This window comes from Macaca fascicularis, chromosome 2 (genome assembly GCF_037993035.2).
Source record: "Macaca fascicularis isolate 582-1 chromosome 2, T2T-MFA8v1.1".
Taxonomy (NCBI): domain Eukaryota; kingdom Metazoa; phylum Chordata; class Mammalia; order Primates; family Cercopithecidae; genus Macaca; species Macaca fascicularis.
The window spans coordinates 102,963,459-102,976,822 of record NC_088376.1 but is presented as its reverse complement, the minus strand read 5'-3'; the positions used below and the strand labels follow the sequence as shown (position 1 = coordinate 102,976,822).

Sequence of the window (13,364 nt, the reverse complement as noted above, 5' to 3'; positions counted from 1 at the left end):
ACCCACACAAACCTAGATGGCATAGCCTACCTCACACTTAGGCTACATGGTATGGCCTATTGCTCCTAGGCCACAAACCTGTAGAGCATGTTATTGTACTGAATACTGTAGGCAACTGTACACAATGGTAAGTATTTGTGTACCTAAACATATCCAGGCATAGAAAAGGTACAGTAGAAATATGATATTACAATGCTTTAGTACCACTGTTGTATATGCAGTACGTTGTTCACTGAAATGTTATGTGGTACATGACTATATTCTGTGTTGCAGAAAATTATGTTTTATGGTGTCAAAATGATTATTATTTTTTCCTTTAAGTTTTGTGGGCTTTATGTATTTCCTAGAAAGGCTGTCTCCACACTAAGATTATAAAAGTAAATTCTCCCATATATTCTTCTAAGACTTTCACATTTTCACTTTTTACATTTCAATATTTGGGCCATCTAGAATTTATTTTAATGTAAACTGGGACTTAACTTTATTGTTTCCAAATGGGTAACCAGTTGTCCCAGCATTATTTATTAAATAACTATCCCATAGTTATTTAAATGAAGTGAGACACCACTTCATTTACTAAATCTCCCCATGGACTGAGGTCTTTTTGAAAAACTTTCTTCTCGGCCAGGAATAGTGGCTCATGCCTGTAATCCCAGCACTCTGGGAGGCTGAGATGGGAAGATCACTTGAGGTCAGGAGTTCGAGACCAGCCTGACCAACAGGGTAAAACCTTGTCTCTACTAAAAACACAAAAAATTAGCCAGGTGTGGTGGTGGGTGCCTGTAATCCTGGATACTCGGGAGGCTCAGGCAGGAGAACTGCTTGAACCCAGGAGGCAGAGGTTGTAGTGAGCCAAGATGGCACCACTGCACTCCAGCTTGGACAACTGAATGAAAACAAACAAACAAACAAACATCTTTATTTTCTTTTCCATTGTTCTGAAGGCCCATTCTTGTATTAGAACCAAACTGTTTTAATGACTGTTCCCTACATTGCTTCTATGCACCCCTGGGTTCTTAATATAGTCTGGACTAGAGATGAAAAAGCTGGAATCCATCTGAATTGATCCCACCACATTCATACCAGCCTGGATTTCATATATTTGAGATCAGGCTCGACAGAAAGGAGGGATATAATAGATTTTAATAGTTTCTGGTAGGGTGGCTACTAATGCTTGATTTCAGAGGAAAAGATCTGCTCTCAGGCTTGTACAATAGTCACAAAAGTAGCCTGTGGATCCTGAGGCCACCTGCTTAGAAACAGAAAGGGCGGCCTGTTTACCACAGAGAACTTTCTGGCAGTCTGTCTGGCCTGTATTTCTAGCATTCACTCTACTGGATGAAAAACCCTTACGGAGGCACAAAAGTTCGGACCTGGGAGGGCTGCATGTGCTAATATGTCTACTCCCTCCTCTGACATCTGTGACTTCTTTGAGTTTCCACACGGCCACAGTGACCTTGGATCACGGGAGCTCAGGCTCACTGATGGCCAGAATTTGATAAAATATTAGGACTGCTCAAAAATGCAGCTAGCTGGTAATGACTTCTACCAGCTTTAGGAAGTGATGGGCTAAACCCATTCCTAGCTTACTGCTACTAGAGTAGAAATTAGAATTTGCTGATTGAGGATTGGCCCAGTTCAATAATTCATTCCTTCCATAGTTCTCACAAACATTTACTGAGAACCAGTGTGAGTCAAACACTGTTAGGACAAATGTGTGTGCTTATTTGTCCCTTCCTCCTTTCTTTCCTTCTTCTTTCCTCTTTCCCTCCCTTTGCTCTTCTTCCCTCCTCCACTCCCCACCCCTCCCATAAGATAATTCATTTCTCTATTCCTATAGAATTCCATGAGTCTATGTGTGTGTGTTCCAGCCTTAATCCACTAAAGTCCCTCCTGTATTAAGAACCCAGGGGTGCATAGAAGCAATTCAGGGAACAATTCATCTATCCAACTCCCCAGCTCATCTGAGGACCTTAAATCTCTTAAACCCTCACCTCTCTGGTCTGTGGATGAGGCCATCAATACTTAATAATAAGTAACAAGCATATAAAATCACAGATGTTCAGATCAGGAAAGAACCTTCGGGATCACCAAGCCTAATTGGAGAAAGTGGTTAATTCATGTACACGCAACTAGTTAGCAAGGCCAGGACATCCACCAGTTCCCAGCCCAGGGCTCACTTTCATCATAGTATACTTTCTCTTCAACTCCTGGAAACAAACACCATCTGCTTGCCTTCTTAGCATAGTAATTACTCAATTACTTAGTGTACCACATAATTGGGTAACTTTATTTTTTTTTCCCAAATGTCCTTTATATGAAATCTACAGGGAACTCCAGTATGTCAGATAAAAGCTGAACCATCTTATTGAGGTGTGGACTGGGGACTCAGAGCCCATAAGCCAGGCCTGGGAAGACCCAACACAACCCCTGGGACTCCTGCACTGTCCACAGTCCCTGGCCACCTTCAGCATCCTTAATTACTCAGCAGTCTCATCAACATACTGCCCCCACCCATCAACTCTATAATTTCTTTTATATCAAAAAACCTTTGGGTGGACACACTAGCAAATGGGTCTTTAATCTTGTTTTCCTTTGAGATTGTAAAGGTTTAGTCTGTACAGTTTCTAGGTGAACATAAAGAAGATCTCATCTCTGAGTCAAGAAGAATTAGTTTTTGGAGCTTAATGCATTTTAAACATTTTTCAAGTACCATTTGTTGAAGAAGCTGATCAAGAGATGGGGTTTTGTTTTCAGCTCTAGGGAAATTAACTTGTCTACAAATGATCTGGTCTCAAAGCTACCAAAATCATGTAGACAGCCATTCTGCTAAACAACTTCCCCCTTCCCTTCTTATGAACCATCTAGAGCAGTAATGATGAGGAGGGGGCTGTTCTGTGGCCCTGACCACTAGCAATGTCCTAGGAACTCTGAAACCTAAGTGCAAAGAACTGCCTTCTGGGGGACCCTGGTGTCTAACTTTGCCATTCTCAGGTATCAGATTGAAGGTTTCCCATGCTTTGAGTCAACACACTGGGTATTCTCTTTGTTAGAAGTATCAAAAATGTCTATCTGAAAATTAAGATGCGCAATTGATGCCTGTAATCCCAGCACTTTGGGAGGCCGAGGTGGGCGGCTCACAAGGTCAGGAAATCGAGACCATCCTGGCTAACACGGTGAAATCCTGTCTCTACTAAAAATACAAAAAATTAGCTGGGCATGGTGGCAGGTGCCTGTAGTCCCAGCTACTCGGGAGGCTGAGGCAGGAGAATGGCGTGAACCTGGGAGGCGGAGCTTGCAGTGAGCCAAGGTCGCGCCACTGCACTCCAGCCTGGGTGACAGCGAGACTCCGTCTCAAAAAAAAAAAAAAAAAAAAAAAGATGCGCAATTTATTTGTTTGCATTCTAAATTAGATGAGTATGCCACACACACACACACACACACACACACACCCCTTCATGAACTGCAGAGTATCATAAAGACATTCATGGTTTTTGAGAATAGTTACAGAGAGAAAAGTGAAGTTGAGATTAGAATAGGGAGGTAGGTCAAGAAGAGAGGAGTGGCCTGTGTTTCTGCAGTGAAACTGTGGAGTGATAAAGGAAGCTGGCACCATGTCCCAGCCTTGGACGGGTATGTGGGTCTGTGAAAAGAGGGGCTGTTGAGAGGGGTCAGAGGACAAAGGGTGCTCAGGCCTCCCGTGGTTGGCAGGAGAAGCCTCAGGTGTCTGGAAAGGGAGGTGTTGTATCCCCGGGTATGCAAGGGCTTCTGACCTCAGCTGCAGCAGGCTGAGCACGTTAAACAGAGTCACCCATTCCTCTCCAACCTCAAGTGTCTTGAGCATCTTTGAGGTTAGAAATCAACATTACTTTTACTCGTGATTTCTCTTATTCACATAACTGATCCTCTGAGGTTACTTCTTTTGGCCTTGGCCTCCTGCCTGTAAACTAGACTTGCTTCAGACTGAACATTTCTCCACAGACTGGAAAGGCCTTTTTTTTTCTACAAGGGCAATGCTTTTTATTATGTTCATAAAAACAGGCTTGCTTCTGGGCAAAGTAACCTGCAAAGGAATGCAAATGTGCCCTTTCCAAGGACACAGCCACAGATAAAAGGGCTTTTCAAAGTAAAAATTCCCTGGCTTCTCAGGGCCTTCTCCTCACTCCATTCCTGGCTGAGGCTGTATTCCGAATGAGTCTGGCAGGGCCTTGTCCCAAAAGGCCCACTGGTGGGCGGAAGTGGGTAAGAAATGTGGTAACAGGCTCTAGGGCCCATGGTGGGCATCAGGCAGTAAGTTCCAGTTGCACTTATCACAGTTACCCTTCTTCCCTACACATATCTGCCCTGTACTCCTGCAGGAGCTCCCTAGGCAGGGACTGTATCCTGTTCAATTCAATGCTGGGCATTGAGGACATAGCTAAGACAGCAGGGACATGACTAAGACTACCTCCTTGTAACAAGGTGGGAAGGACATTTCATCATCCATAAAGATAACCCACAGCAAGATTTATCAGTGTCAAATGCATGGCTCAGGCCAAGTCCTAGGGGAGTGTGCAGTGGTCATTATGGGCTGGTCCGGAGGAGTCTATGAGACTATGGAGAGGCTGGGGATGGTGATCTGGCTTAGCAGTAGTGCCAGGAAGGATACAGGGTTTATTCTGAAATGGGGCCTCCTCTGCATATTTGGGAGCATATCCTTCCCAACAGCAACCTTCCCTGGCCTGAGCCTGCTTTCTTCTCAAACTCCTGGCCTCAAGCAATCCTCCTGCCTCAGCCTCCCGAGTAGCTGGGATTACAGGAGCGAACGAACCACTGTGTCCAGCTCTGCCTCCTCCTTGAAAGGCAATGGCTCTGGGCTCATCTGTTCCCATCTCTTCAGACTTTTGCCCCAAATCCCTTTTTCCTCTATCTTACATTGTTGACTCCACCCTCTCAACTGGCACCTTCTCATCAGCATAAACTCGACTAAGTCTCTCTCATCAGTTAAAAATGAACATACTAAAGCCTCTATCCTCTTTCAGTTACTACATTTCCCTCTTGTTTTAAGGTGTAGGTTTGATTATTATTCAGGTGTGGTGAGGCAAATAGCTCAGATGATGACTGCTATTGAAAAGATAGTTCATTACTCACAGATCCCAAGAGAAGGGGCCACACTATGCCATGCAGGGCCACATGGGGAAGCACCAGGGTTGGTCAAGAGGCAGAGTCGGGGAAAAAGTGGGTAATAACCTTTATTATGATTTCAAAGGAAAGGAACAGATGAGAAAGGGGAAAGAGACATAGGATTGGCTTGTTTGAATAATTACAGTAGGCTCTGAGGTAAAGGGATTGTCTCTAACTATCTGATATCTGGCCCTGGGGTGATTAGGGCGGGGAAACAGTGGCCCTGAATGTGAGAGCCCCATAGAGAAAGTGGTGGGGTGTGGGCTCTGGACTGGTTGGTTTGCATTTGAAAGGCACTCCCATATGTGAGCCATTTACTATCTCTAGGAATTGGCAGTCTCTCCAGGGAAGCAAGTCAAAGCATGGAATGCAGAAACCACAAGTCTTATTGCTTATAATCCCAACTTTAACTTCTGCACTTCCCACTCCCTCCTTAAATAATCCAGTGTTCATTCCTCTGAAATTGCTCTCCCCAATCAAAGGGTCGCTTTGCTGGTCTTACTTCCTCTGCTGTTTCAGCCCATGGTTTTAGGTGTTTAACCTCCTCATTGTTTCTGAAATGCGCTTCTTCCTTTGGCTGCCATGATACTGTGACTTCCATAATGCTGGTTTCCCTTCTGTCCCTCATGGTTCCTTCTCCATTTCAACCTTTTGTAAAGACTCCTCTTCCTCTGCCCATTTGTTGAATGTCAGCACTCCCAGACACCCATCTCTGCATTTGCACAATACAAGCATTGGAGTGACCCCAGGGTCATGCCTGTGGTATCAGCTGGCATCTCTTCTCTGCAAGACTCCTACAGATCCCATCAGCCCTGCTCATTGGATATTTCCACTTCTGTCTCCCACCTCCCACACAACACGCCTTAAATTATAAACTCTGTCTTTTTCACACAAGCTGGTTGTAGTCCTACATCCTGCACTTCAGTGACTGCCATCTTCGACTCACCCTCTCTCTCTCTCTCACAAACACTGCTAACTCATAACTAAGTGCTGCAGCTTTTCCCTCCTGCATGTTGGCTGAAACTGTGTTGTGACTTCATGTCCTCTGCTAACACTTTCCTTCTGTCTCCCACTTGGATCACCACACAGAGGTTTCTAATTAGCCTGCTTACCCAGCGTCTCCCCTCTCTATGCTAACGTCAGAACGGCCATTCTCAAATGTGGGACATTGATGCAGTTGGTTTTGCATTTTAGAAAGATGACTCCCAATTAATTTGGGATAATGGCAGAATGCTTTGTGATAGCATTTCCTTCTGAGTCTGTAATCTGTGCCTCTCCCTCAGACTCACCTCCCATTACCTTGGCATTAGACCTTGTATAAAGTATCTGTCAATTCTGGAAGGAGCTTATCAGCATGACTTAAAATGCAGTCAGTTAGTTTAGCATCTTGTACAGATATCTGGAATGTTTCTTTGATCCTTGCCCCTAACAGTACATTATTTAGATTGTAATTCTACTGGCCTTGATGCTTTCAATTAGCTTTGTTCAGGGATACCTATAATTTTTGCTCTGGCCAGAGACATCATTAAGTCTAAAGACCGTGGGCCTTACAACTGCTATTTCCTCTGCTTCCCTCTTTCAGCCAGGCCATCTCCTACTCCTTACCTGATTCAGTCCAGTGATGAGCTGTGTCAAGAAGACCTCCAAGATCAGCCCCCTCTATGCTCTCATAGTCCCCCCTGCTGATTCCTATTAAGGTATTTATTAGGCCATATTGAAATTTCCTGTTTTCTGTCTTTAATACAACTTTATGGCAAGACCAGTAGCATAATTTATGGAGCCCAGTGAAAAAATAAATTCAGGGTCCCTTGTTGAAAATTAGTTTCAAGACAACAACAGCAGAGCATTAAACCAAGCTGGAGGCCATAAAGTGACTGCAATCCCATGAAGCTGGCCCTACTTAGACGGCAAGGACTGTCATGTTCTCTGTTATATCCCCAGTGCCTGGCCTGGTGCCTGGTCCCTAGCAGGTATTCAATAACTACTTGAAGAATTTATGAATAGGTCAATATGTAGGCATCACAATTGGCTGCCCTCATCATTCAAGTTTTTAAAAAGTTGAGCGCATGGGTTGCAATAGTAGCATAATCTATTGATAAGGCACACAAAGAATGATAAACATATCAATTATCATCTTATATGTCAATAGGTTTAGCTTCTATTTAATAGACAGATGCTTGAAAAATAATAAAATCAATATCCAATTATGTGCTGTTGATAAAGAGCATATCAACAAAGTCACAGAGAAGATTAAAAACAAAAGAAAGGCCAGAAAGCATCAAGTGGACACAAAGAAAAAAGAAGGAGCACAAATCAGATGAAACAAAATTCAGGGAAAAACCCATTAAATAACATGGATGATTATGTTTCCAGTGATAAAAAGGAATAATACATAATTTAAAATATAATAGACTGAATAACAAAATTTACATATATAAAACAAAATCTGTTAGAAAAACAAAGAGAAATTTAAAAGAAATCATAATGGGGGACTTCAAAAGTTCTCTCACTCTTTGATTGACCAGACAAGTTAAAATAAGAACAGAAAGAAAGTGGATACTGTCAGCTTGATTGAAAATATATACCTATGAAAGAATGTATAAAATTCAATACCTCTGAAACAGAAAGGGCACTTTTCCCCCCAAATAAGCAAGGAAGATTTATAAAAATGAATCACATCCCAGCAGCCATAAACAAAGCCCCAAATAAATACTGTTCAGGCAAAATTCTCTGACTATTCAAGAGTCAGCACTAACAAACACACAAACATAAAAATTCAAACGACTTGCTCATTAGATCTCCATACCTGCCAAAAACAAAAATTCTTAACTCTTCTGCCAAAGAAGAAATAACAAATCTAATTATGCTGTTGAGTTTCCTGCAATTTTGTGTTCTTTTCACATGTAGGTGAGACTGCTCTTGGGAGCCTGAGGAAGGGAAGGGGGATGTGATTGTGCCAAGATTGTTTTGTTAACCTGGATATTCACTTTATTATTGTCATTTAAGCTATACAAATATATACTCTCTGGTATGTGATATGCTTTGGATCTGTGTCCCCACCGAAATCTCATATTCAGTTGTAATCCCCAGTGCTGGAGGTGGGGTCTGGTGGGAGGTGACTGGATCAAGGGGTAAAGTTCTCATAAATGGTTTAGTACCATTCCCCTTGGTAATTGATATGATTTGGTTGTGTCCCCACCCAAATCTCATCTTGAATTGTGATCCTTATAATCTCCACGTGTCTAGGGAGAGACCTAGTGGGAAGTGATTGGATCATGGGGGCAGTTTCCCCATGCTGTTCATGTGACAGTGAGTGAGTTCTCATGAAATCTGATGGTTTTATAAGGGGTTGTTGCCCCTTCCTGCCTCACTCTTCTCTCTTTGTTGCCATGTGAAGAAGGTCTTTGCTTCCCCTTCGCCTTCCACCATGATTGTAAGTTTCCTGAGGTCTCCCCAGCCATGTGGAGCTGTGAATCAATTAAACCTCTTTCCTTTATAAATGACCCAATCTTGGGTATTTCTTTAAAGCAGTGTGAGAATGGACTAATACAGTACTGTAAAGTGAGTGAGTTCTCATAAGATCTGGTTGTTTACAAGTGTGTGGCACCTCCCCACTCTCTCTCTCTCAGTCCTGCTCTTGCCAGTAAGACACCTGCTGCAGCTTTGCCTTCCGCCATGAGTAAAAGCTCCCTGAGGCCTCCCCAGAAACAGATGCCACCATGCTTCCTGTACAGCCTGCAGAACCATGAGCCAATTAAACTTCTTTTCTTTATAAATTACCCAGGCTCAAGTATTTCTTTATAGCAATGCAAGTATGGACTAATACAGTATGTAGAACATATTTCACAACTTAAAAATTTTACTTTAGAGTAGAAAAATATTAACCACAATTTAGTAGATGGCTCAGCTGGGAAGCATTTATACAGACATAATAGCATTTATACAGATATAATAATAGAAATATGGCTTTACTGAAAGGTATGGGAATGGGAAGGGAGGGAGGATGAGGTGGAAGAAGCTAAATTGTCCTGTTCCATGATGAGAAGTAATAGATGATGCCTAAAATTGAATAATTAACAAGGAACAATACAGGCAACCTACACAGATATACATCCTGCACCTACATAGAGGAAAATGTTGTCATGAAAATCAGTGAAACAGTTACAAATGGTTTTGAGGGGTAGGGTAGGGCTTAGGGAAGAGGGATGAAAAAAAGAGAAAATGAAAAAAAGTTGAAAGACTTTTTTTTTTTAAAAAACAAGTCTTGACTCCTTAAACACTGCAAATATATCTTTAGTAAAAGTAACAATGTAAAAATAAAGCACAGTATAAGTTGTCTTATTGTCAAGAACAATATGCGCATTCAGGACAAGTTTAGAAACTAATATTATAAGACCGTCTCTTTGTGTCTTGGATTAAAAATCTCAGTGACAGAATTATTTATGTTTAGATTAAAAATAACTCAGATGGAAGTACACCTGCTGTGCCAGGAAAACTGTGTTACATGACTCAGAATAGGTCTGATGATGATAAGAATGTTGACACTGAAGATACAAACCAAGAGTTTGAGTAAAACTGGTTCATGAAATGAGAAAAGAAAAATGACAATAGTTCCCCGTTAGTATATGACTATACATAATGAGTGACTTTAGAAGTGTGCCTGTTACGATATTAGTAGGTTGATATAGTAAGTAGACACTGATGACTTCATCTATACCTCTAAAAGTTTAGGTATCAAAGATAGACATAAGAATTCTACTTTTGTTCATCTTCTCACTGAGAAAATGGAGAATATTATTTGGGGTGACTTTAAGTTCTAGCAAAAATGATCTATGTTTTGGGTTTTTGGAAGTTTTTTCTACTGGAAGTTTTTTCTAAGTATGACACTAAAGTAGGAACCATAAAATAAATATTGAGATATATTATTACACTAAAATGTAAAACTACCAGATACATGGTATTTAAAAAATGACAATACCTAGAAGTGGCCACTATGTAGCCCAACAGGTACTCTCCTGCACATGGGGTTTGAACTGATTTGCTCTTTCAGGAGACAGACTTGGTGGTATGCATCAAGAATCCAGTCAAAGTACTTACAGGTATTTAGACTTATGTACAAAGATGTGCACAAGGCAGTTCTTCACAGTGAGTCATAAAAGTAGTTACAAAATTATATATTTAACAATAGGATATTGCTTAATAAAGCTTAAAGCGTAACTTTACCATATTGATGGCATACTGTAAACATTCTAGAAATTTTTTTACATAAAAAGATTGCCCTGTAGGAAAGGTTACAAGATAATTCCTGGCAATTAATAACCCAATTTTATATCAACATATTCTTCTTGGTGTTTTCCTAATTTATTACCTGCTCTTCTGTGGCCAGAGTTTTTTTTTTTTTTTTTTTTTAAAGGAGTTTTGCTCTTGTTGCCCAGGCTGGAGTGCAATGGCACGATCTCAGCTCACTGCAACCTTCACCTCCTGGGTTCAAGTGATTCTCCTGTCTCAGCCTCCCAAGAAGTTGGGATTACAGGTGCATGCCACCACGCCCGGCTGTTTTTTGTATTTTTAGTAGGGACAGGGTTTCTCCATGTTGGTCAGACTGGTCTCGAGCTCCTGACCTCAGGTGATCTGCCCGCCTCGGCCTCCCAAAGTGCTGGGATTACAGGCGTGAGCCACCGTGCCCAGTTCTGTGGCCAGAGTTTATCTTCACAATACAAACAAAAAATATTCATGCCCTTTCTGACCCCAAGGTTCCCAAGATTCTGAGTGTGTACATTAGATGAAGTTCACAGGCATTCTGCCATTTCATCTGGGTCTTTAAGAGTATGTATGAGAGTTCTTGAGGCAGGCAGTGGGGCAAGGGTGCCCAGGCAGAGAAAAGGCTATCTTAAAAAGCTTGGTGTGCTTGAAGTACATGCAGGGAGGAGGGTAGAAAGCATGCAGGAACCATTGCTGTGAAAAGCATGCATACTAGGTGGGCACATTGTGGGAGGAGGTTTGATAGGCAAGCTGGAGCCAGGTGCTGAAGGCCTTGAATGTGATGTTCAGGGGTTGATGGAGAATCCTGAAAAGTTTTAGGGCAGGAAGATGACAATAGTGGTGATATACTGCAGGTGTCTGGATGTCACCTCAAGTGACACTGCTTTTCAGTCTTCTGCTTGTGACACATTATTCGGTCAAGACCATCATTGAAAACAAACAACCTAAATAGAATAGAAATACCTGAGTGCTTGGCCTGTAGAAGGGGTTAGTACTGTTTTGTAAAAATTTTGCTTTTCTGTACAATTTTGTTTGTAGGAGTGTGTAGGTATCTGTCTCTTAGATTGTGAGAGTAAATAGAACTTCTTAATGTGGGTCAAAATAAGTTTGCAATCCATTGCTGAATCCCCTGTCAGGCCTCCCCCAGCACCATTCTTCTCCAGGGTGTACATGCCTAACTCTGAGATACCAGAGGTGACCCTCCTGGCTACTAGAGAGAAATAACATCTTGTACCACTTCTATAACCCGACATTGTTGCCGCAGTTTCCTAGGGACATCCTCATCTGTCCCAAATGCCACTACTGGAACTAGAAGTCAAGGATTGGGCTTCCACTTGAATAAGGCAAATTAAACCCACACATTTACCTCTGCTCTCTCCTAAATCTCATTAAAATACAAAAAAAATACAAAAGTCAAAAATCCTATGGGGCCACAGCAATAACACTTGGGAAGCTGGAAAGCAGGTGGAGCATAAGTAAATGACTCAACGCCTTGGAGAAGCTAAATCCTGATGCTGCAGTGGGAAGCCTGATTCATACATCAGAGCCCCATCAAGGCTCAGGAATTACAACCATCAGTTACCTTTGGAAGTGAGAATGCAGGCAGATGAAATAGTTAGACATCCAGGTCCCCTTTTATACTGTGCTTAGCCAGGATACTTCCCTCATTCATCTCAGCAGAAGACTTGAGGTTTACTCCTTAGAAAGGTTAGCATAGAGGGACTCTGAGACCAGGGCTCCAGGCACATCAAGGGCAGGGGCACCCACAGGAAACATATTAGTGAGTGCTGGGCTTGGCCTTGGCCCCCATCTGTCACTGGGCTCCCCTGAACTATCAGACCTATATCTCCAGTAGGAGACTGGAGCATTCCTTTCTGGGGAAACTGACCAACTTAAAGAAAAAGACCTACGGACAGTTCTCCCAATAAAACAGTCCAGTCAGATCATCCTAGGCTGAAGACAACCAGTCAATAAGACCTACTGAGAGCCACTAACCTCAGATCGGCTTTCAGTGCATCACTCTTAAAGGTAAACTGCCAGTTCTGGGTCATGGGATTGTTGAGCAAAGTTGCTATCGTTAAAGATAAATACCAACACAAACAGAATAAAGAAAGTTGAAGGAGAAAAAAACTTCAAAAATGATTAATAAGAGAATATATTGCAGGTGTGAAGCAATAGCATTACATAGTAAAGGTAGTAAACAAAAATAACTCTCAGAAATAAATTATTATGTAAATTAAACACTTGATAGGACTGATGATGAAATTGAGGATATTTTCCAGGAAACAGGACAAAGAGAGGAAAAAAGAAGAAAAAAGAAAACTAGAGAATTAATCTGAGAGGTCTAATATCTTTACTTCAGAAGAAACAAAGAAAATGGAGGAAAGAAAATAACCAAAGACGTAATTCAAGAAAGTTTCTCAAGCCTGAAAAAGGTATCCAAAATGAAATGATTCTCTAAGAGCTCAAGTACAGTGGCAGAAATAAAGACCCAAAGGAAAACACATTGGTGAAGTTTTATAATACTGAGACCAAAGGAAAGAGCCTAGAAACTTTCAAAGAGGGGAAAAAGCCACATAGAAAGGATCAAATATCAGAATGACTCAACAGCAACACCAGAAAGCTGCTTTTTATGATTATAATAAAAAACACTGAAAATTGATCTAACAAAGACTATATTGTAGATCTACTGGGAGAACAGAGGAAAGGCGGATATGTATGTGTTGAGGGGGTTGGAGGTGTTGAAAACAAAACCTTTTCATAGAAGAAAATAAAGATATAAACTCTAAAAACAAAAAGGGTAAGCGTATTATTTAGAAATTTGGAGGTAAATACTGAAAGAAAGCTAAAAGTTGAAAGTGGTGTGTAAGGAGCACAGATGGGGTGGAGTGGGGCAAGGGGCTGTTTTTTCTTTTCAGTAAGTCAAGAGAATTATTTGA

The 13,364-nt window shown here is 41.6% G+C and overlaps 1 protein-coding gene across 7 annotated transcripts in view; it reads right to left on the bottom strand.

The window, feature by feature from the left end:
- The window catches only part of MYRIP (myosin VIIA and Rab interacting protein), a 417,675-nt gene that overhangs the window by 139,383 nt on the left and 264,928 nt on the right, over positions 1–13,364 (bottom strand). The window lies entirely within an intron of this gene.